This window comes from Dermacentor variabilis, chromosome 8, assembly GCF_050947875.1.
Source record: "Dermacentor variabilis isolate Ectoservices chromosome 8, ASM5094787v1, whole genome shotgun sequence".
Lineage (NCBI taxonomy): Eukaryota > Metazoa > Arthropoda > Arachnida > Ixodida > Ixodidae > Dermacentor > Dermacentor variabilis.
The window spans coordinates 82,790,543-82,815,149 of NC_134575.1; the positions used below are offsets into that span (position 1 = coordinate 82,790,543).

At 44.3% G+C, this 24,607-nt stretch overlaps 1 long non-coding RNA gene across 1 annotated transcript; it reads right to left on the reverse strand.

The window, feature by feature from the left end:
• Window positions 1-494: 494 nt before the first annotated feature.
• LOC142591141 (uncharacterized) lies at window positions 495-24,607 on the reverse strand. The gene is made up of 3 exons (XR_012830356.1): window positions 24,466-24,607; window positions 10,603-10,714; window positions 495-870 (listed from the first exon to the last, which is right to left on the reverse strand). It is a non-coding gene; the product is annotated as an uncharacterized LOC142591141 (long non-coding RNA).

Genomic DNA, 24,607 nt, shown 5'->3' on the forward strand with positions numbered 1-24,607 from the left:
TGACTTGTAATGATACGAATAATCAAAATCGGGCGCATCGGATCCCTACCTTCTTGTTTGAACGCTGGAAACTAAGATAGGGTGATGAATGAATATGGAATAATGTTATCGCCGGACAGCGCAATCGGCACATTTAATTCATGACGCTGAATGCAAAATTTAGGACCAGTATTTTGCCATCGCTAGAAAGATAACATTACGGCTCCATTAGCTATCGAAATAATCTATTTTGCGGTGCTTTGATGCACGCCTACACAAGAACGCGTTAATGTATCACAACATAATGTTGCCCCCAATTAATGACTGCGCCATACTCTTATAGACGTAGTATCAAATTTAGGCAAATAGTGCGATTATCTTACTGCGTTTGTAAAGAATGGATAGATTCTGTCAACTGATAGAGCGCCTTTGACAATTTTCAAATGTTGTATTTGTAAATAAAAACGCCAATGATATAGAATACGTAATATATATTCAGAACGCTGTATTTATTATCACAAAGGTAGACTAGAGACCACGTAGGTGATTCCGTACATTATTCTATGCAATGAATTTATTCTTTGCGTTGCAACTGTGGAACTTCCGTCTATTGAGAACATTTCCAAACAGTGAAAGAGGAGAAGACAATGTAAAAGGGCAGCAAAATGAAAGTTTCTTGTTTCCCATGCAGCGCGTGTAAGTTGTAAAGGTGGTACAGCTTTTTAATCATCTTCTTCTTCATAGTAATCGTCGCCGGTATACTGCCCAGGAAGGAACGTAGTCGCAGGTGGCGCTGTGTTGTTACACGTACTGCAGCAGAGCGGCCAGATAAGTGAAGTTACCTTCGGTGTTCCGGGAATCTGTTCGCAAATTTCTGCATATTCCGGGCACCTGCACGTTATAATTTATTGATATTATAGCACTGTATGTGGAAAAAATTGATAATAAGCTATTTCCTTTAAGAAACAATAAATGGTGGTAATGATGACCACATGCGTGAAAGATGTTATGACCCGTCCACTGGTACAATTTTCCGTCCTGAGATGATTAACATTATTTGGATAAAACTGCTAGTAATCATCTACATTTTCCTCATCTGAATCAAAACCTTTGCTATCTCTGTCCTGTTTAAATCTCTCGAGAAAACGAAATTACGCAATTGAATAATGCCAGCCATAATATCTATAGGCGAGCACGTAAGTTTTTGTTCGGAGGCAACGCCACACAATGGCAAAAGAAAATGACGCCATAGAAAGCATTGGGGAATCAAACTGTGCTTTTAAATTGGAATGTAGAAAATACTGGAGAAAACTGAAATAAAAGTATGCTAAAAGATAACTCGTCAACGGTGGGCATTGAGCACACAACCTACTAAATATGCACTCTATGTGAGCTTCGGCGACCGCTATCATTTGTTCACTAAATTGGCATTGATGTTTTGCTTGAGTTTTCCTTGGAGTGTTAGCCAGCGCCCCTGACCGTCATTATGGGCGGATGTGGAGCACTCTTTTCCACCAGATGACGTCAGGTAAAAACTGGTCTTAGGAGAACAGGCAAGTGGCTAATCAACCCTAGCATGCTAGATTCCAGATTCTCGCAAAGAATTAACGAGCGAATGAGGAGAACTGTAGGGCTCATTTTTTTTGATCATGACAAATTAAAGCCAGCAGATAATCAGGCGAACGAAAGTATCGGGGAAAGTACCAGCGGTTGCTACTGGGAATGTAGAAAATAATGAAAACATGGGAAAGGAAAGTGGATGCCGAGCCCAAAACCTCCACCCTATGCGCGCGTTGCGCTACCAATTGTACTACGGCGACGGCTATAAGGAGGTTGTGAGTTCGGCCCCCACTAACGACAAGTCATCTTTTGATCAGTTTTCCTATCCTGTTTCATTATTTTCTATAGTGCAATTTTGTACCACACCTAATTTCCCTGATGACTACATTGTCTGGTGGCATTACGTTGTCAGGATTACCAAAATCGAGCCCCTCAGTTCTACTTCCTCCTTTCTGTTGAAGCAAGAATTGCAATATAGCTATAACTAGCATACATCTTCTGTGTAAGATTTAGGAATAATTTCACATGGAAGGAATTTTGTTAATAATTCACATACTTGGTCCACATGATCTCAACACAAAATGAAAAAAACTAAGCGTACTCCAGCAAAAAATCTCTTCTTCTTAACTAAATCACTGTTACGAAGAGCATGACGTCAGGTTAAGTGTACGAAATATCACGTGAAGACCAAAAATCTAAGTTAATCTATTGTAGATTTAAAGAAGAAACTGCATTCAGGAAATCTTTAAAGTAAAGTGTGTACGTCGATGTTCTAGGAGCTAACATCAGGTGCTGTTGCATACTTTTCTCTGACACTTCTTAATATATATATATATATATATATATATATATATATATATATATATATATATATATATATATATATATATATATATATATATATAAATTCAAGGGAATGTAGTGGTCCTCTTGTAGTCTGCTAAAGTTTATGCTGCGATAACCACTTTGCCTGCGTTTGTTTATTGTTTAGTGTTGTATATTGTCATGTTGTATTCTTACATTTTTTATTGTTTAGAGCTGCTTTATGGTATGACTGGTTCAATACGATTAGTCATGGCCTCGTTGTGGAGCGGCCAAGTAGGCTGTGGGAGCACGTACGTTCAAGTTCAACGCACCTCTAACGTCTATTGCAAACGCTGATTACCCAAATGGGCTATGGCGTCGCATGGCCTCTCGTACACTCTTCTTGCATTATTATTTAAATGTCATAAGAAAGGGCACAGCGCCATGAAAGTCCTGCCGATACGCTGTACAAGGCTTTAGAGGCTGTTCCGGTGCCGATAATTCTGTTTCCAAATTGCGTAGAACTGTATGGAAGAGGCACCCTTGGGGGCACCATCCAGCTGTCTTCATAACTGAACGCCCCTCCTCACACACACACACACACACACACACACACACACACACACACACACATATATATATATCTATATATATATATATATATATATATATCGAGAGAGAGAGAGGGAGGGAGGAGCCACGCTATCTTCATTCGAAACAGTAATGAACGCCATACAGCGGCTGTTTCTGTCAATAAGTATGCTGCAATAAGGACCTTCTAAGACATGAACCGGTGAAATGCGACCGGAGAAAGTGTTATAGCAGTCGATTTGATCAAAGATTGAGGAATTATCGAGCTTCAACCGCTTGGCGGCACTTTATACGCAATGAACCACGACTTCAAGTGTGCCAGAGAACTGGAAGAATGCCAAAAATATACAAAAGAAGACAGATTGTGAAGAATTTAATAATTAAAAAAATTATTATGCCGATTAGCGTAGTTCTAGTATTGTATAAAATATTTACCGAGATAATTTCCAATAGACTAAGGACAAGTCACCAAGACAAGAGGCTGGCTTCAGAAAGGGATATTCTACAGTGGATCGAATCCGTGTACACAATTAGGTAAAGCAGAAGTCTGTAGTGTACAGTCAACCCCTCTATATGACTTTAGTAGGTAATGAAAAAGCAGCTGATTCAATAGAGATGCAAGCAGCCACAGAGGAAGTACTTCATGAAGGGGTGCTGTAGCATACGTTACTTCTTGCGAAATATCTACAAAAATTTCGCAGCTGCCTTGGTTCGCCACAAGAAGAGAAGAAAGTTACCTAAGCAAATTTGCATGCTACAGGCACTTTGTCAAGGACTTTTCACACATCGCTGAGCTGCTGACACGTCTAACCAAATGTGATGTCGAGTTAATGTGGGAAACGATGCATGCCGATGCCTTTCCAGAACTCAAACGACGCATGCAGTAGCCACACACACTTGCGCACTTCTACGGCGACCTAATGAAGTCTATACTCACGCCAGTAGCCTAGCCCTCAGTGCCGTCATAATCCAGAGGAAAGACGGATTTGAAAGGGTGATTGCTTACGCTAGCCGGTTGTTGTCAAAAGCGGAAGGCACTTATTCGAATGAGCGAAAAGAAATGCCTCGCCATCGTTTGGGCCACAGCAACATTCCCGCCTTACTTATGTTCCAGGCCCTACAAAGTCGTCAGCGACCATGACGCGCTGTGATTGCTACCGAAAAAATGACCCTTCGGGACTGCTGGGATGGTATAGCTAAAGACTGCAAGAATATCACATCAATGTAGTCTACAGGTCCGGACGAAAGCACTAAGAAGCCGACTGCGTATCACGCGCCTCCATTGCCTCGCCGCCTCAAGACGTCAAGAATGGTGAGGCCTTCCTTGGAATAATAAGGGTGGAACACTTCGCCGAAAACGAACGAGCAGACCCGGAGCTGAACAAACTTCCTCGAGTATTTGGTAGGGAATTCCGACGTTCTCCCTACGGCATTTAAGGAAGGATTGACTGTTTTTGCTTCAAAACAACGTTCTCGTAAACAAAAACGTTCAGCCAGTCCGCGCCGACTACCTCATTGTTGTTCCCTCAACAGTTCGTGCAAAAGTTCTTCATGCACTACATCGCGATCGGACCGCTAGGCACATCAGCTTCTACCGGATGCTATCGAGGATACAGGAAAGGTACTACTGGCCGGGCCGAACCACTTACGTCACCGTTGCGTCAAGACGTGCTGAGACTGTAAGCGACGCAAGACACCGCCAACGAGGCCAATGGGATTGCTATAACCAATCGAGCGTCCTTGCCGAACATTTCAGCAAATCGGGATGGATTTATCGGGACCCTTTCCGGCGTCAAAATCCAGAAACAAGTGGATCGTCATGGCGAAGGACTACTTCACCCGCATCGCAGAAACAAAAGATCTGCGTAGCGCAAACGAAGTGGGAAAATTGCTTTTTGAGAACATACTCTTGCGACATGGCGCCCCAGAATTGCCTTTAAAGCAGAGCTCACTCAAGCCATTCTGCAATACAGCCAGACAAGCCATAGAACGACAACTGGCTATCACCCGCAGACGAATAGTTTTACGGAGCGCCTAAATAAGAACCTCGCCAACATGCTAGCCGTGTACGGCGGCATCGAACACAAGACGTGGGATGCGGTCCTGCCGTACGTAACTTTCCCCTACAACATGACACTGCAAGAAACAACTCAAATGATGCCGCTCAAGCTGGCTTACCGAAGAAACCAGGGGACGACTCCACGCTATGCTGCGGCCCCTTACCGACGAAGATAAACTCTACGTTGCCTATTTCCGGCACGCCGAAGAAGCCTGGCAGCTTGCCCGTCTGCGCAACAATAATCAGAAGAGGTCCCATAACCGGCACTACAATCTTGGACGACGATACGCGGAATACGACCCTGGTCACTTTGGTTGGATTTGAACCCCGATACGCTGACGAGGAGTTAGAAGCTTTTACACCGCTTTTTGGAACCATAAAAGATCATCTGGCGCATTGGCGCACTCGACTATGGGTTTGTGCCAGACAGCATTTCGCTATCACAGCGGTGCCACTCACAACCTGCAACAGCCCATGTTGTGCGACTTAAACCGTTCTACCAGCACTAATGAACTTTGGGACTTTGCATAGATGAACTTAGGGCTTTCTCTTTTTAGACTCTGAAATTTGTTAGTTTTGTTTATTAAGTGTTTTTTTTGTTTTTGTTCGGTTATATTTGTAGCATCGAGACAATGTTTTTTAAAAGGGGGAATTAACAACTGTACATGTTTATCTTATACGGATGACCGCTTTTCACCATCTAACAAATGTTATCGCTCGGCCCCGTTAGCACCCGCTTGTATCGCGAGTTTCTCGAATGTTATCGATTGTTGTATCTGCTGTCTGTTGTCACCGAAGCTTCTGCAATCTGATTGCAAGTGTTACGCGAATTGTGTAGAACTTTCTAGCAGATACATTGGCACTAGTGATTACTCTGGGACCTTCGATGACTCATGCATAAAAGCAGACGCCCTTGGCCGGTAGACCAGATTTTGGTCAATCGCCAACTGCGTTCGCCGCTATCCTTGTGTTATCAGTGTAGCCTATTTTCACGAATAAGTGCTTCAAGTAGGAATACAGACCGATGACAGTGCGCGATTCATTGACGTACGTTCGCTTAGCAAATTCGGCGGCAGCCGGAAATTTGGCTAGATTTGGAAGTATTCCGTCCTTGACTACGACGCACTCTAGAAATGTCAGCTGTCTAGCAACAAATAGGCCCTTCTTAGAGCTCAGTTGTAGCCCTGCATTTGTTAAACAGGTTAAAACAGACCTAAGCCATTGAATGTGCATGGTGAAGTCAGTAGGAAAACAACATCGTCAAAAATAGCGCGAGCACGTGTTCCACTTCAAGACGCGCACGACTGCGCCCATCATGCGCGCAAAATTTGCGGACGCATTACAAAGTCCAAATTGCGGTATGTTAAATCCATATAAGCCGTTGGATGTTACAAAAGCTGTCTTCGGTCGATAAGCATCTGCCATGGGTACTTGCGAATATTCTGAGCGCAAAAGAAGAGAGTAAAAGCATTCTTGTGCAATGAAGACCGTCCATCTAATCGTCTATGCACGGAAGGGGTAGACGCCGTTGCGAGGCGTCTTGTTGAGGCAGCGGTAGTCCCCACGATACCGCACAGAACCATCTGTCTTCGTAACTAGGATGCCTGGGGATGCCCATGGACTGTTGGAAGGTCGCATCACGTCGCGGCGAAGTATGTAGTCCACTTGTACGTTGATTTCACGGCGTTCTGCAAGAGATACACGATGCGGACGTTGCCGCAATGGCGGTGGCGGGCCAGTGTGGATGCGATGTGTAACAGTTGGCGGCGGGCCCAGGGAAAAATATGCTACATCTAAAAAGGAACGAAGTTCTTGAACGCACAAAAGCTAAAACCATTGGACCGGTGTAAGTGCATCAGCAATAGAAGATTTGAACACATCACTGACCGATAGGTCACACGGGGAAACAGCACTGAACGCGCGTCATGAGAGCACGAGGAAAGGTTGATGAATTCTAATGCGTGTATAGAACGTCGGCAATGACATCACGAGCAGTGCAACCGCCAAGAGGTGAACATGCTGAGCACTGGCTGTGTGGAGGGAGTGTCTGAAAAGGGACGTTGTGACTTTCCGAAGTAACCGGCAAAGCTTAGCTTTCATAATACATACGGAGGCTTCAGTATCCACGAGTGCAGATGCGCGAACTCCGTCAACAAACACCTCGATTACGTTCGATGGACTGCGGTGAGAACTCTCATATTTCAACGTTGTCGCAGCCGTTGCCACTGAACCTACGACAATCAGTTTTCCTCGTCCCCGGTTACGGGACGAGGTCGCATCGGCGGTAGTGGGTGACGGCGTGGAGAAGATTAACAGCGGGTAGTTGCGGTCAGACGCATTGTCGGCGATATAGCCGACGGGGGGCTGTAATATGGACGTTTGAACTGTCTTGTCACTGGCGGGCGGCACTACGCGACTCCACACAATTATTAATTAATTAATTCATTCATTCATTCATTTATTTTTAAATTTATTTATTCATGCTGCCAATAATCGCTTCTTGGTATTTGCAGTACGTTTTAATAGGTAAATACAAATAAATAAGAAAGCGTGCGATTTGACCAGCGTCGCCGCGCTTACACCATATTGATTGGTCATCGGGAGTACGCCACCGGCGTACCGGGGAGCTACCATCCATGTCACAGAGGCGTTGTACGGGGCGGCTGCTGTCATGACTGCACAGCGGGTGGTAGGCGGCGTCTAAGCATGGAGTCGGCAGAACGGAGAGCCATATTTGAAGAGACTGGCAAGGTCCTCGCGACATCTTCAGTGTAGCTGAGGGGTGCAGCCCCAAGGAGCGGTTGGGGTGGCCAAACGAGGTCAGCGTAGCTTAGTGGAGCAGCCGCATGACGATGTTTCCTCTGGTCTTTCAAGACTTCGGGGATTTCTTGCTCGATCGTGCGAGGGAGTGGAGGCTTAAAATTCGATGCAGGCTGTTGGAGATGCGCTGGCTGAGTGAAGGCCATCAAGGAAAGCTGGCGCGCAGCTTCCTCCCGAACGACACTTTCATTTCAGCAAGCAATGCTGACTGGTCGGGGATGGTAGCCACACCAGCAATGAGGTCGTCGCGCAAGCAAGGCCGACGTGTCTACAAGCGCTGCCTGCATTGCTATTCCTAGCTTTGGAATAAAGTGATGATGCCTGTCACTGACTGGGAATTCTTGGAAAGTAGCATGTAGAATGCATCGTCCTGTAACCTTATACGAGCTATCTGATGTTGTCGGGCTCCAACATCCTCAAATTGCCTTTCTTACACAAGCTCACTACATCTTCAATGTAGCTGGTAAGTGATTCACCCGGCTGCTGTGCTCGTTCTCACAAACGTGACTCCGCTCGCAGCTTGAGCACAGCAGGGTGCCAAGCACTCTATGTGAAGAGGTCTTGAATGAGGACAACGTCCGAAAGTCTGTCGCTTGGTTGTGGTACCGGAGAATGCAGCAACGCCCACGACATAGACGAGCACACTGGTCAGTTTGGCGCAATAGCCCAATTTGTTGTGGGATCTTACCCTATCATATCTCATCAGCCAGTCCTCGATGTCGGTGTTATCCGCGCCGCTGAGAATGGCAGGGTCCCTGTGCCGAAGCATGCCATGTTGCTTGACTGTCTGAGGAGGAGAGGGCTTGGATGGAGTCGGAGGCGTTTGCTGAGACGCGACTTCAGACATCGCTATGCGCTATGGATCGAAGTTCCAAGGTTGTCGTTGTAGGCTGTAGCAACCTCCACCCCGTCAGCACTTGTAAAGGCGTTTAATAGTCACCGTCGTGTGGGAACAACCTCTATAGCAGGGCAAGGACTATAAACACGAGCGGCATCTCTTGAAACAGGGCTGGAGAGCTCAGCCCACTGTAGTGCTCCTCTTTTTGGTAGAATTCACACACACGCACACACACACACACACACACACGCATATATATATATATATATATATATATATATATATATATATATATATATATATATATAAACGAGAAGAAAGGGGGTTAACCGAGGGGCCCGATTTTTTTTATTAGCCATATCATGGGCAACGAACAGACACTGACATCAAGGCCACCATTGGGGAAATTACTTGTGCTGAATGAATGAAATAAAGAAACGATAAATTGGTGGACATTAAAGTGGATGAAAAAACAACTTGCCGCAGGTGGGAGGTGAACCCCCAACCTTCGCATTTCGCGTGCGATGCTCTACCAATTGACCTACCGCGGCGGCATTTCCCCATCCAATTTCCTGGGTATTTATGTATACTAGTAGAACCCTGGGTGTGTTAGCCAGCGCCACCACTCATAGACCTTGGCGGCGGACGTGGAACGTCGTTTTTGCCGCAGGCGTCACGAGAATGGGATCTTTTTGGGTGAAGGCAACAGGACAATAAACCCACGTATGCTACCTGAAGGCATCAATGTTGCCGGATTCGAGACCCTTGTTAACGAGGGTCTCGAATCCGGCAACATTGACGCAGCCGCGGTAACTCAATTGGTAGAGCATCGCACGCGAAATGCGAAGGTTGTGAGTTCGGCTCCCACCTGCGGCAAGCTGTTTTTCATCCACTTTAATTTCCACCGATTTACTTGATTTCATTCATTCAGCACAAGTAATTTCCCCTATGTTGGCCTCGGTGTCAGTGCCTGTGGGCTTCTCATGATATGGCTACATATATATATATATATATATATATATATATATATATATATATATATATATATATATATATATATATATATATATATATATATATATATATGACACGTGTACCTTATTGGGCGACAACGTTTCGCCGCCTAACAAATATCACACAGCGCGGGACGCGCCTGCATGTATCCGAAGTTTCTGGAAAGTTATCGGTGCTTCTAACGGCAGTCTGTTGTCGCCGAACCTTGTGTTATCTGATTTCATCGCCTGACGCGAATGGTGTAGAACTTTGTGGAGGGCACGCGGGTCCCAAGGATTAGTTTGGAGCGTTCGACGACTGCTGTATAAAAGCCAACGCGCTTGACCCGCTGATCAGATTTTCGACGATCGCCCACCGTGTTCGCCGCTATCGTTGTGCTATAAGTGTAGCCTGTTTTGTGGGCACAGGTTCGCCCAATAAAAGTTAGTTTTGTCGTTCACAGTACTGCTACTGCGTTCTTCAACATCACTACCACGTGACAATATATATTTTAGCGACGAGCAACACTTTAGCAGGCAATCTTCTTGGACTCCCTATGAAGATAAGAACACGCACGAATACTGGGCGCCAGGCAAGGAACATTACCAATTACAAATCAATTCAGTATTCTCCACCACCGGGATTCGAATATATTACCTCCCGCATAAAAGGTGGATGCTCAAGTGTGAAACGAACCTTGTGACTGCAATTGTACACATGTTTCTCAAATGCTCCGATATGTACAGCGAAGCACAATTGAATGGCCTCTGTGAGTTCTGATTTGACGAATGTCAAAAAAAGATGAAGGCTGTCAATTCTGCTGGCCCGAAGAACTTTTGTGGTTTTAGTGCACTTCAAATTATTCTAATGCAGAAATATTTACTTTGCGTTCTGAAGAGAAGAAGAAGCGTACCTCTTCTGAACAAGAATTTATGTGGAAAAGGTCCTTAGTAGTTACCCCTCAACTGTTAGCCGGCGTCCGTTTGTGCTGCACTCCAAACTAAGGCAAGGATTTCGTAGAAAAAGGCTTCCTCCGGGAGGAATGTCATGCCCATAGGCTTTGCATCCATCTGTAAAAGGAAATCAGAATGAATGATGCAATTGCGCATTATTAAAAATGGTAAATCAATTAGTGTCAATTAGCACACATAATTATATTTATTTATACATCAAGAAACGCAGCGCTGTTTTTTAAACACAGCTTTAAGCGTCTAGGTGTCTATATATGCATAGACACCTTTCGCGGCAATTCCTATGGTGTCTACATGTTTATTCACGTGGTTGGCTGATTGGTCGCATGGCTTCCGTGTTTCCAACGACTACGCACGACGCTCCGATGAGACCCCGCACACATCCCTGGATGAAGTGAAGCTTTCGCCACCGCGTCAGAGAACATTTAGGCGTTTTTAGAGCTCAATACGGCTTCACCACATGGCGCGAGCACCGTATACGGCGTTTGTACTGAAAGCCGGCTGAGAAATGTATCCCAAGGTGTCCAAATTTTGCGCATATAACTTGGTTGGGGGTGTATCTCACAGATATAAGTTCTTCACTGCAGTCACCATCTGGTTGTTCGTATTGTGAATAATTGCATGCAGGTGTCTTCAGTTGCGATATGTTGTTTCTTGCTACTCAAAAAGCATGGAACGTAAATCTTTTGTACATTGTAATAGATTGTTCCAATCATCCATTAACTTTAGTCACTGGCTTACTCTGAAACTGCATGAAACTTTCAGCTTCGATCACTGGTGTCTAGTGTGTGTTGTCGCCGTCACACATGCACCGGCGTATTGATTCATGTACTCACCCAGTGACTTATTATTGACGAGTTTCAGAATAATGTGCGTAGGTTTTCCTTTGAGTTCGGAGTGATGTATGCAGATAACAGGGGATAAACTTACTATGCAAGAAAGCGGGACAACTCCATTTGTCACTGTGCAACGAGAGCTACTTTTGCAGATATTGAGCAGTTGAAGTGATTTCTTTCGAGGTTAGGGCTCAACGCTACCACATTAGTGATTTTTTTTATGCTGAACGAATGCCCGTAGCATAGCCAGTTCTTTAGTAGCACTCTCCTTGAACTTGGTCGCGCAGATTCGTTCCATTCCTTTAACACCTTCCACTTCAATTGCTGCTTGTGAACACAGCCTAGTTAAGGTTCATTCATTACCTCTATGTTGTCTTCGTGTTCCTGTTCTAAAGCAGCATATTTGTTTGCTAGCACCCGATTAATTTGTCTGCTCTCACCTATAAAGTGGCTAGTTTGACCTGTTTCTTTATGACTAAGTTTGCTCTTTCTCTCGTTAAATTGAGAGAAATCATAGACCTCATTCACCTATAATCACTGTCCCTTACTCTCCTGCGTACTGTGTTTAATCTAAGTGAATGCATGAGAAGAATTCTGTAACACTTTCTCAAGGCACACTAGCATCCCCTACTATTATGTTCAAGCGCTTGAACCGCATATCAGATGTCCGACTATCGCTGACTTTGCTCACTGCTATTATTCCACTTGGGCTCACCTAACTATTCTCGGCACAAGTTCGCCAAATACAGAAGCAAATTCGTAACTCAATGTTTTCACACTCCTTCATTCTTTACGGTCACTGCGACATGACATCTGGTGGAGGTGGCTTTGTGTTTTCGTACAGAGCCACCCCGCAACACCATCATCCACACTAATATCCCGAAGAGAGCACCAACGTAACTCCGGACCATTGAACTAGCCTCAGGCCACAAAACATACTTTCATTGCATGGACTTCTACCTGTGATTGCTAAGAGAACCAAGCCGAAGTTGCCAGCCATGACGACGGACGCAGTATCGTCAGAAGCCATCATACTTCGACACCCCAAGAAGCCATCGACTTTACTGGATGATTGTTTTTCAAAGCCATAAAACCAGGCTGGAGGTACGAGAGAGGGCCGCGACCTTCAACAATAGGAGTGGCGAGAACAAACTGCGCCATGTCTTATTTTTTCTTTTAATATCGCTGCTCGAACCTGGTCCCAGAACAGAGAGACGGTCCTAACGACGAGGGACCAATTTCGTGAGAATTTCTTGAAGACCATCATGAGTTTCCTACTCAAGGAAATGGCCAAAGATCTCTTCCAGAGCTGAGTGCGACTAAAGAATGAGAATTTAGTGATTTTCCCGTAGAAGATAACTTCCCTCTTCTGCGACGCTGGCTCCGATTCGCCTAAAGAAGTTACAACAGTCCGCGATGCGTTTGGTCTCTTGGATAACTATAGTGCACGTTCCCGTAGCAGGTTTCTTAAGTTATCCGTGTTTTTCCATCCATAAGCAGGGACAACTGAATGATCTCCTATAAAAATGCAACAACTGTTTTTTATTGTCATCAAGGGTTAGAGAAACATCCGTTGTAAAGCATCGCTTAACAGCTGAAAAACCCATTCAACCACCATGTCGAAGCTCACGACCATGTTTCGAAAAGAGAGTGAGATGCCATAAGCAGCAAGTTGGGAAAATGCTGCGCGAAGAGATCATTCCGCCGTCGAATAGTCATAGGCGTCTCCTGTGGTGTTAGGAAACATCAATGGAACTCTGCGATTTCGCGTCCATTATCATCGACGAAGGACGACGTATGCCACTGTCGGATAGGCTGTACTGCACTGCACTGCACTGTACGGACTCTGCGAGGCAAACAATTTTTCGTCGATAAACCTCAAGACTGGCTACTGGCAAATCGAAGTCGACGAGAGGGATGGAGAGACGGCGTTTTTATCACGTCCAAAGGCCTCTGTGAATTCAAGGTGATGCCATTTGGGCCATTGTGCGACAGCCGCAACTTTCTAGCACCTAATTTGTATGGTATTAGTTGGTTTGTAATGACAGGCCTATTTAGTGATCCTCGATGACGTCATCAACTTTTCCTTATACTTAGACGATCATATAAAGCGCCTTGTGACAGTACTAGAGCCCGTCAAGCCATCTGAACTGACCCAGCAGGCGGAGAAATGTGGCTTTGCTTACGACAACTTTTTTGTTCGTGGACCACGTCACTCGTTAGTTCGCAATTCTTCACAATATGCAGAAAACAACTGCCATTTCAAGCTTTCCCTTACACGTCGACAAGAAGGTCGTGCGCAGGTTTCTTCGTTGGTGTGCCTGCCAGAGGCGCTTTGTTAAGAAGTAGGCTCTCATCATAGACCTTCTCACTTTTGTCACGCAATCGGGCGTCGATTTTCAGTGGGAACAGCCGCAAGTCAAGGCACTTGTATATCTAAAACGACGCAGGCAGTCACCCCTAGTATTCGCAAGTTTCAGAAAATACAGTGATAGCGAAATCCGCATCGACGCAAGCAGTGAAGGCCTTCGAGCTGTTCTAGTGCAGTGGAAACGCATACTTGAAAGGCTGATATCTTTCGCTAGTCGGTCGCCGTCGAAAGCGGAACTGAGTTATTCAACTACTGAAAAAGAATGCGTTGTAATAATTTTAGCTACGACTAAATTTTACCCTTACTTCTATGGAAGCAAATCTGCTGCTTTGTGTTGCTCAGTACTGTTGCTCGAAAGTATTTTTCGAAGCGTGCAAGAATCCAGCGAACACACGTAAACTTTCTTGCGTCTGGCCGCTTGAGGCAATTTGCAGCTATTCGCCGTCTTTCTTCAAGCTCTGAAAAACATTTCTATGTAGCAACACTGAGCAACAGAAAGCTGTGTCGGGAGTTTTTCAGGCTGCACTATAATTTTCCCATTTGCGCTTTTCATTTATTCAAATATTTGAGAACTTGGATATTACTTAGGACTAAATATGTAATTAGGCGGAATACAAAAAGTAGTCTTGTTATTTCCCAGGTACGGCAAACAACATTACCTTGGCTACGTTTAGCTACGTTGCATTTGCATATTTCTTAATCTTGGGAGGTGATAGATGGGACACCCTTTATATCCTGTCAAATCTGGTAGAACAGGCTCCCTGAAAACGCATAAGACGATTGTGACGCTCCTTTTGAAGGCACTCAGCTACCACTTCCATGCCTGCAATTTCTGTTTACAGAACGAAGAATTCAACATGTTGGTCACTGATAGGATCGTTACTTATTTTCAATGACGCTTTGGCAGCCCAAATAAAATCACTTTATTGAACAAGTTACTTTTTTACACGCACATATTGCTCCACAATATCAAAAGGTATTTCTCGACCGACAACAACATTCTCTAAAGTGCACCTAATATTACATATATATCGGACAGAATTGATGTATTCAGATTTGTGCACGTTACAGAAAATAAACAACTTAATACATCTTCATTCAAAAGCGTCATTCATTATTGTTATCAATTGCTTACTGATAACACTAATTGAATAATTATTCAAAAGTAATCGTTTACGTTTACGTTTCTTTTATTCGAATTTTAGGAAACATTCAACACTTACAGTAATCAGAACGAGGTTGCCTGGCACATTCAATGCGTCGTCCGGAGCCCTTACTACAATGCCTATGTTTACTAACAATGTGATTAATTATTACGTTTGTTATCATCCCTCATTTTTGTCGTGAGTACATAAGTAACGACGATCGAATGTCGCCAGATTTGCATTCGGAGGAGTAGGCCAGTGCTGTGATGTACGGACGCCTTGCGCACAAGGTTGGCGTTACTCATCTTACGGGTCATCTGTGAAGCAGCTCCCACTTTATTTAGTGCAAAGCTGTACAAATTTTCAGTAGGTGAGTGGGTAGCTTTAACGTCTTTGTTTAAAATTATCGACACGTGACATCACAGGTTCAATTTGTCGGCCATCAGCTGTTGGTTCATTAGCGCGAGGAAAGGAATATTGAGCTATAGAGTTAGCTTATTTGATCTGTGAGTCATAGAGGCTGCTGCATGACAGAATCTCGGGTGTTCGAGTGGGGTTCCCACGATTTTCAGGTTCCTAAAGCTGTGTGTCCTGTAACAACATGTGTCGTTCGCAAAGTAATTAATTACATGCTATTCATTACCGAAATAATTATTGTTTTACTCTGAGAGTTAGCAAGTAAAGAATGTAATCACTATAGCAAAAGTACCGAAAAAGTGTAATAGAATACAAGTATACAATTATGTGCGATCTGTTACGTACTAAGCGCAGGGGCGCCTGCCTCAGGAGGCGTTTGGTGTATTGCGACGCCACGTACCTGAGCACACGAGGGTTGGCCCCTCCCGCGTGTAGCCGTGCGCCGCTTAGCCGTGTCTGGGGAAAGGGCGATCCTGGGAGTTAAGCCGATGCTGGGTGTTTGGGCCTTTAAGGCTCCCCGGCGGAGGCAACACACCCCTTTGGCCTCTGCTTCACATAGACGGCACCCCCGGACTGACCAACCTGGGGAAATTGGCAGTCGCCTTTTCCTGTCCCCCTCTTCAATCTTTTTCTGTATCTCTCACTTTCAATCATTCCTGTTTTCTACTCACATTTTCTTACTTCCGTATTTCCGGGCGGCAAGGGTTAACCGTGTGTCATATATTCAACCTTGGGTATATACATTAGGCTATAGTGGCGGTGTATGGCTGGCGTCTGCAGGTTTCTTGGAACCTGTAGCGACCCCTTGTTGGGATCGGTGGTGTGTGGCTACCACCGCTGCCGAATTTTCAAACCATCCAATCGCAGAAGCGTTCCCGCGACTTTCAGATCGGCTTCTGAAAAGAGGTCCCACAGAAACAACTTTCCAGTTCTTTTTAAAACCATCCGAAAACTCATTTCAAAAATACCACGTTCTTCACAGTGAAGGCAACACAACCGTAAGAAAACTGTCACCATTCATAGTTTGAAATGCCTAGCAAACACAATTGGAGCTGGTTACAAAGCCCCGAAGATGGCTAGCGGAGACCTCCTCCTTGAACTGACCGAAACAGATGGACTAGAAAAGCTCGCCGAACTCACCAATATCGGTGACATCAAAGAAACTATCTCTCCACACCGCTCACTGAACACAAGCAGAGGAGTTATATCAGAAGAAGAATTCCTGAACCTCCGTGATTAAATGCTCCACGAAGGATTTCAGGAGCAAAACGCAATTAAGGTACAGAGAATCACACTACGACACAATGACCAAGAGACTCTGACAAAACATGTGATATTGACATTTGGTAGCAGCACTGTCCCTAGTTCACTTTACGCAGGATATTTGAAAATCAACGTGAGACCGTACACACCGAACCAGAGGCGGTGTTTCAAGTGCCAGAGGTTCATGTATGGATCACAATCATGCAGAGGCAAAGAAACATGTGCTAAATGTAGTGCCAATGACCATCCTTCTGATAACTGCAATGCTCCCGCATAATGTGTAAACTGCAAGCGCGATCGGCCAGCTTACTCACAGAGCTGCCCTTGCTGGAAAGGTGTAAAAGAAATAATCGCAATATCTGTAAAGGAAAAAATCTCATTCCATGAAGCGAGGAAAAGGCTAGCGCCCTTACCTCAAGTAAGCTATGCCAGAGTGACGCGGCAGGGGGCAGCGCCACACCGGTCTCAGGAATCTACAGGGTCCACGTCTGGTAGGCCTGTAGAAACCCCAACCGCCCCCTTGGTGGCTGCAGCCAGTGCTGCTCCATCAGAAACGAAGACGGGCTGGCAGACCACACTGCCGCAGGGCCCGAAGTTGAACCGTACCACACGGCCCGAGACGCATGTCTCGGCGCCAGGCTCTCGATCGTCAAGTGCCTCGGAAAAGGCGATAGAGTTCGATCCTAAAACCCCGGCGTCAGTGACGCCAAAAGACCCGCGCTCCTTGGAGCGCTTACACAAGGAGAAACATATTGTAACTCCGGTGAGAAAGGGAGACGTAACATGAACGGTTACCGCCATCTATAAGGGTAATCAGCTTTTTCAAAACACGTCACCTACAACTTGTAAGCTCAAGCACATAAGCATTTTTTTGTCAATTCCAATAAGATGGCTTCTATCATTCATCGGAATTGCAGAGGCCTAAACCACAATCTAGGTGACATCAAAGATATTATAAATAAGTTATCACCAGTTTCATTCTGCCTCCAAGAAACGAACCTAAGACCGAAACATACACATTTTCTTAAAGGTTTTACTGTCGTAAGACCGCCAGCACTCCAGTCGTTTATCAGGAGGTGTCGCTGTTGTCGTCCAAAGCGGCATTTCCACATGGAAGGTTCCATCAAATACTTCGTACGAGGCAGTAGCTGTGACCGTTTTGTCATTTAAGACTGTCACCATTAGTTCAGTGTACATTCGTCCCTATAGCCATTTCACAATTCCAGATTTGGAAGATTTAATTGACCAGCCGCCAGAGCCTTTTGTTTTAGTTAGAGATTTTAATGCTCACTGCACTCTTTGCGGTAGTGATTAGAATGACCAAAGAGGGCAACTTATCGATTTTGACTAATAACATCTGTCTTTTAAATTCAGGTGCGCAAACTCATTTTCACCGAGTTCACGTACATTTTGCTGCATTGATTTAGCATTTTGCTCTTCCGAATTTTTACCGATTTTAAATGGGATGTACTGGAGACATCATATGGCAGTGATCATCTGCCTGCTATAATCAACCTCACCTCAACGCTACCCATTATATCGCACAAACCGCGCTATTGGAAATTACAAATGGCAGACTGGTCTGTCTTCACAGAAAGTACCAGGCTGGAGGAGCTTACTTTAACAGACTTAGGCATTGACGAAATCAACGAAAAATTTACTAACTGTATTATTTTTGCAGCCGAAAAGGCCATTCCGCAATCTTCTGGTGTTGTTTGGAAAAAGCTTAATCCTTGCTGGACACATGGATGCACCGTAACAAAAAGCAGTAAAATAAGGCCTGGAAATCTTGCGCAGCTACCCAACATATAACAGCCTTCTTAATTTTAAACAAGCCAAAGCGAAAGCTCGATATATCCGGAGACAGGCGGAAAGATTTTCCTGGCAAAAATATGTGTCTACAATTAATAGCACCGTCACATCTAAAAGGATGTGGAAACAGGTCAGGAAGTTTAAGGGGGACTACTCATTCTACACGATACCCATAGTTACACCTTCAGGCACTCAAACAACACTACAAGAACAAGCGAATGTGCTGAGTGAGCATTTCTACAACGTCTCCAGCTCGGCTAACTATTCAAACACTTTCCTAAATTACAAACTGTCGGTAGAAAAGGAGAAACTACCAACTGCTAGCATGTCAAGCGACAGATACAATGCTCCATTCAGGGTACAAGAATTTAACAGGGTTCTCTGTGCTGGCAAGAAAACTTCCGTAGGTGCTGACCGGATCCATTATTCCATGCTTGCACACCTGTCCCAAGCATTTTACCGAAGCACTTTTTAACAAAAAATTTGAGGGTGGAAGCACGCCAAAAAGTTAGAAAAACGCAATAGTTGTGCCTTTTTTAAAAACAGGAAAATCCCTACATCCCCAAGCAGATTTCGAGCCATTACCCTGACAAGCTCTTTGGCGAAATCGTAGGAAAGTGTCGTAAATGCGTGATTAACTTTCACGCTTCATATACGGAACTCCTTTGATTTTCATCAGTGCGGCTATAAAAAAGGGTGTTCAACAACAGACCACCTCGTCCGACTAGAACACGAAATACGTCAAACATTCTTATACAAACAGCACTGCCTGGCAGTGTTCTTCGATTAAGAAAAAGCGTATGACACCACGTGGTGGCTTGCAATCTTACGTGGCCTCGCCGCGTTAGGAATCCCTGGCAAAATGCTAAACTGTCTCGCTGATTTTATATACAACAGAACATTCCAAATCCGTCTAGGCAATGTGCTCTCGCGCACATTTATCCAGGGAAACGGCGTGCCGCAAGGTTGCGTACTTAGCACAACACTCGTTATAGTAAAATGAACTCTATCAACAAAGTCATTCCCACCTCTGTTACGTACTCCATATACGTCGATGATCTGCAAATAGCGTGCCGCGCCTCAAACTTACCAACATGTGGCAGGCAGCTCGATATGTCAATAAGTAAACTAATGGAGTGGGCTGAGAAAAATGGCTTCCGCTTCTCTACTCAGAAATCTGTTACAGTGCTATTTTTGCAAAAACTAGGGTTCTACATAGACCAGGATTTAAAATTGAATAATGTCGCGCTGCCGGTAAAACAAGAATATAAATTCTTGGGAGTAATCTCTGACAAACAACTAAATTTCCTAGACCACATTAAAACACTGAAAATTAAGGCAAACAAAGCATTGAATATCCTTCAAGTTTTAGCTCACAAGCACTGAGGGTTCCGACCGAACGTGTCTTTTACGTATTTACCGGTCTCTTGTTCGTAGCATTTTAGACTACGGCTTCATTGTTTACGGCTAAGTGAGATAGTCCAACATCCAACGACTTGATCCAGTACATAAGCTTGGACTTCAACAGGCCAGTGGGGCCTACAGAACGTCACCTATTCGAAGTTTATACGATGTGTGTAATGAACCCTCATTGCAGCGGCGCTGAGCATTACTCACTTTCTCTTACGTACTCAGAATTCAGTCATCACCGCAACACATTTGCTACAACGTCCTCAAACAATGTAACTCACGCCTACACTATAGAAATAAACCAAACATCATTAAACCGCATTTCCTGTGATATGAGGAATATGTTCGGGATTATGACATTCCTTGCGAAGTCCTCCATGTTGCCAGAGAGCCACAGCGTTTGCCCCCATGGTACAATTTTGAACCGTTATGTGACTGCACATTGACACATTTAAAGAAGAAAGACACCCCACGCGAACACATCATACAAGAATTCCGTGCTCGTCAGGCCAAATGTCAAAATCACATGGAATTCTACACTGATGGCTCTAAAACGAAAGAACACGTGGGTGTGGGGTCGTAACGGAAAATTGGGAAAGAAGTATTAGATTGCCACAACACGCCTCTATTTTCAAGGCCGAAGTTTTCGCTATATGGGTTGTTGTCAAAAAGATTATAGCTGATAAACACAAAAATGCAGTCATATACACAGATTCTTTAAGCACACTGAAGGCTCTACATTTGAAATCTCAGTGTGAATCCCTGATAGGTGACATTTTAAACATGGTGGCACTTGACAAATACGGGAAGGTAATTCGTTTCTGCTGGGTTCCAAGCCATGTTGGGATACCGGGTAACGAAGCAGCTGATAGATATGCATCGATGGCAGCGTGCAATGACATTATAAACACAACATTCCCATATAAAGATAGCATCCGTGCGATTAGAAAAGCCTTAACGGTAAAATGGCAACGTGAATGGGACAGTTGTGCCGACAAGCTACATCTCACGAAACCCGTAGTTGGCGAGTGTAAGACATGTTATCATCAGGAACGTTTCTTCGAAGTAGTTTTATGCCGGCTACGCATTGGGCACACACACCTCACACAATTACTTACTTACGAAGAAGACACACCAACATGCGAGAAATGTCAACAGCCACTAACGCTTACGTACATATTACTCACATGTACGCAGATTGAAACACATAGACGAACACTTTTACACAGATTATATCAACTACACATACCCTTACACCCTGCTCTAATTTTAGGTGATGATCCGCTAGTTCCATAATGCGACGTCCGTACATTTCTAGACGACACTGGACTTTTACACAAAATATAGATTATTAACACAGCTTTCTGATTCATAAACTGGATTTTAAAACACCTCGTCTTTGGCACAGCATAGTCTTAGCCGCATTTGCGCCATTAAACCCTACCTAACTAACTGTTACGTACTACTCTCGTATTATGCACCCCTCTGTAATAACGAGTTGTCAGTTAGTGTTTTGCAAAATCAATGTAAATAATGTCAGAAATTCACTTATTGTGCCAATTCACATGTCAAATGTGTTATATATAGCTTTTTTACCGCAAGTAATTTGCGGAACTGCAATATGTGTTATTGTTGCCCGGTTAGCGATATGCAAACTTTCTGCTTTTATTGCTTGATTATGGTAAGCTCTAGTGACCTTGGGCAAAAAATGTTGGAGAAAGCTTCAACACTTTTGTAAGAACGCCAATATATTGTACGTATATATGCAATTTAAATAAATACTCGAGATTTGTGCATTGTGCTAAACTACGGTACGTATATTAACATTTTTACAAAAATATTCAATCTTTCTGTAAAAATTTTTGCCGACGATCACTACGAGTTACCTGAACGATAAAACACTATAAATGTCATTCAAATTGGCCAACAATAGTCTAATAAACTCTGTAAAGGCATAAGTGTACCACATGTACACTTATGTACACAACAGACTGGGCCCGCAATCTAAACGCTGCTCGCTAAAATTGAATAGCATCCTTTGGGAGTAGGCAAGGCTGCCAAAGGATGCTATCTGACTAACTGACTGGTGAATGGTGACTGGTGTATCTGACTGAATGCGTGTGCACGCGGGAATTCCTGTTAGTATTTGTTGGGGCAGGCTCGTAGGTTTGCGAGCGGCTGCCGCCAGGTAGAGTCGCCATCGGTTAATTAGTTCTGTGGCGCAAGATAGTTCATCGCCCGGTCAGGAGGACGACGGAATTATTTCTCGTACGTCGTCTTCGAGTTCGCCAGCGATCACCACGGATAAGCTATAGAAAAAGGCGTTTTGTGGTCTTGGCAGTAGCACGAAAACAAAAAATAAAACACGATCAGTGCGTTGGAATGTTCTCCGTTCTGAAACTAAATAAAAGAACATGCAATATTTGATTGAATTTGTATAAACGTTTACAATTACTCATCATTCCGCGTTGCGTGCCTCTACACTAAGGTATAACCGTTAAAACACCCTTAAAGTTCAACTACGTGCTTATCCTTGTTCGTATGATGTGTTTCAGTAATTCACAAAGTTGAACAAATATTTTACTCACGCAATAAAATATTTTACTACTTCGAAACTAAATAACTCTCGCAATTTTTTCTGTTTAGTTTCTCGTTTCGCTCTCCCTACGGCGCCGAAAAAACTCGACAATCAAACCAAACGAGCAGCGCAAGTGTGTATTGTAAAATTCGGGAAAATACGGTGCCTTTTGGAGATTAATAGAGGTTTAGAGATTTACTGCGAGATAGTTAAGTCTGTGTTTCTCTAAACTTCATCCGGCGTCACGAGCAGTGTAGCGAATTTTCGGAGCGGCACAATAACAACTGACCCTTTCGTAATTTATTACGATGAGTCACATACAGAGATAGCAGCCATATTTCAGGAAAGTGGTGCTAAGTATGAACGTCAGGAGGGCATGCCGCTATTAACGCAATACCGTTAAGGGTCTCATGTCACAGAAAGTCCGGCGTTGGCGTCCGGCGTCGTACGTCCTTCCGACTCAACGATTTTCGAGCCACCCATCCCCAGGCCATCCATGTGGCGCAAAGAACTTACTGAACTAACTGAATTTCTCAAGTTGAAAGGCGTAGCAAAATTGTAAACTACGACTTACAACCTCCACATTGGATAACGCCGAATTACAATTTCACCATACGAGAAAACATAATTCCGTTACGCAAAAGCTCAACGAAACTCCTTTTCCAGCGTTTCTACCATACATAGACCTGCCACGGCGTCTGCCATTTGCACACGCCGGCGCGCAGATATCTCGGGGGCCAGGGAGCAGCGCGCCTAATTCGTTGCAATGCCGCCAGATAGCGCTCGCCTCCATGGGAATTCATCGTGTTTTTTTTGCATAGGTGGGGAATTAGGCAATATATTAAGAGTGTGGTGGGGCTACCCACCATTACGTTCCAAAGGGCGCGCTCATAGCATCCATCCACCCATTCATCCATTCATCGCGGCACACGAATGATGCCGCCTTTCTAACAAAAAACCTGCCTTCGTGCATAACTTTGGCGCCCAGTTTTTCCCAGTAAATATTGCGTTTACATACGCTCCAGTTACCGGCAAGCGTAAGAAGCGATCAGGGATCTTTGGATGCTATCATCATCATCATCATCATCATCATCATTATCATCATCATCATCATCATCAGCCTGGTTATCAGCCACTGCAGGGCAAAGGCCTCTCCCATACTTCTCCAACTACCCCGGTCATGTAGTAACCGTGGCCGTGTTGTCCCTACAAACTTCTTGACCTCATCTGCCCACCTAACTTTCTGCCAACCCCTGCTACGCTTCCCTTCCTTTGGAATCCAGTCCGTAACCCTTAATGACCATCGGTTATTTTCCTTCCTCATTAGATGTCCTGCCCATGCCCCCAATTCTTTTTCTTGATTTCAACTAAGATGTCATTAAGTCGCGTTTGTTGCCTCACCCAATCTGCTATTTTCTGATCCCTTAACGTTACACCGATTCTTCTTTCCATAGCTCGCTGCGTCGTCCTCAGTTTAACTAGAACTCTTTTCGTATTCGTATGCTATCGTATTCCCCTCTTCATGTCGAAGCTTAAGCGTCCTGCTAATTTTCGTTGTCAAGTAATATTCTGTTTGCATTAGGAGCTGAGTACATGTCATATTGTGTTACCCTTCCAACTAGTCTGTCAGCTCTCCATTGCGGTTACACAATTGAGTATCTGTATTATGTTAACAAGTACCCTTACAACTTCTCGAAAGATAACAACCCCTAGACATGATCAGAAGGTATGGTTGGTATGATAATAGGAGTTTATTCCTTTGGTCTTACTACATCGGCAATGAATGCAATGCGGCCGCCATAGATAGGACTACGGGACCACAACGGGCGGGTGAGTTTCGATAGGGTAGGCTTGTACCATATCACCAATCATAGCTCACTGTACCAGCTTTGGGTCATTGAATCCCACAATATACTTTAATGTGTACAGAAAGTTTAAGGTACTTGCTATTAGATATCTAACAAATGCAAACAAATCTCAATACAAAAAAGAGCTTTACTAGTTCTTTGTGTACTTACGGCCGTTGTAACGTACAGGGCATTCCGTATTGGTTGGTTCAATGTGGCCGAGAAATCTAGAGCCAGCGGCCAGGCTTATAAGCAACGCTGCGAATGTCAGAAAGACTACCGCACTTCCCATGATGCTGCGCTGCGTTCCGAT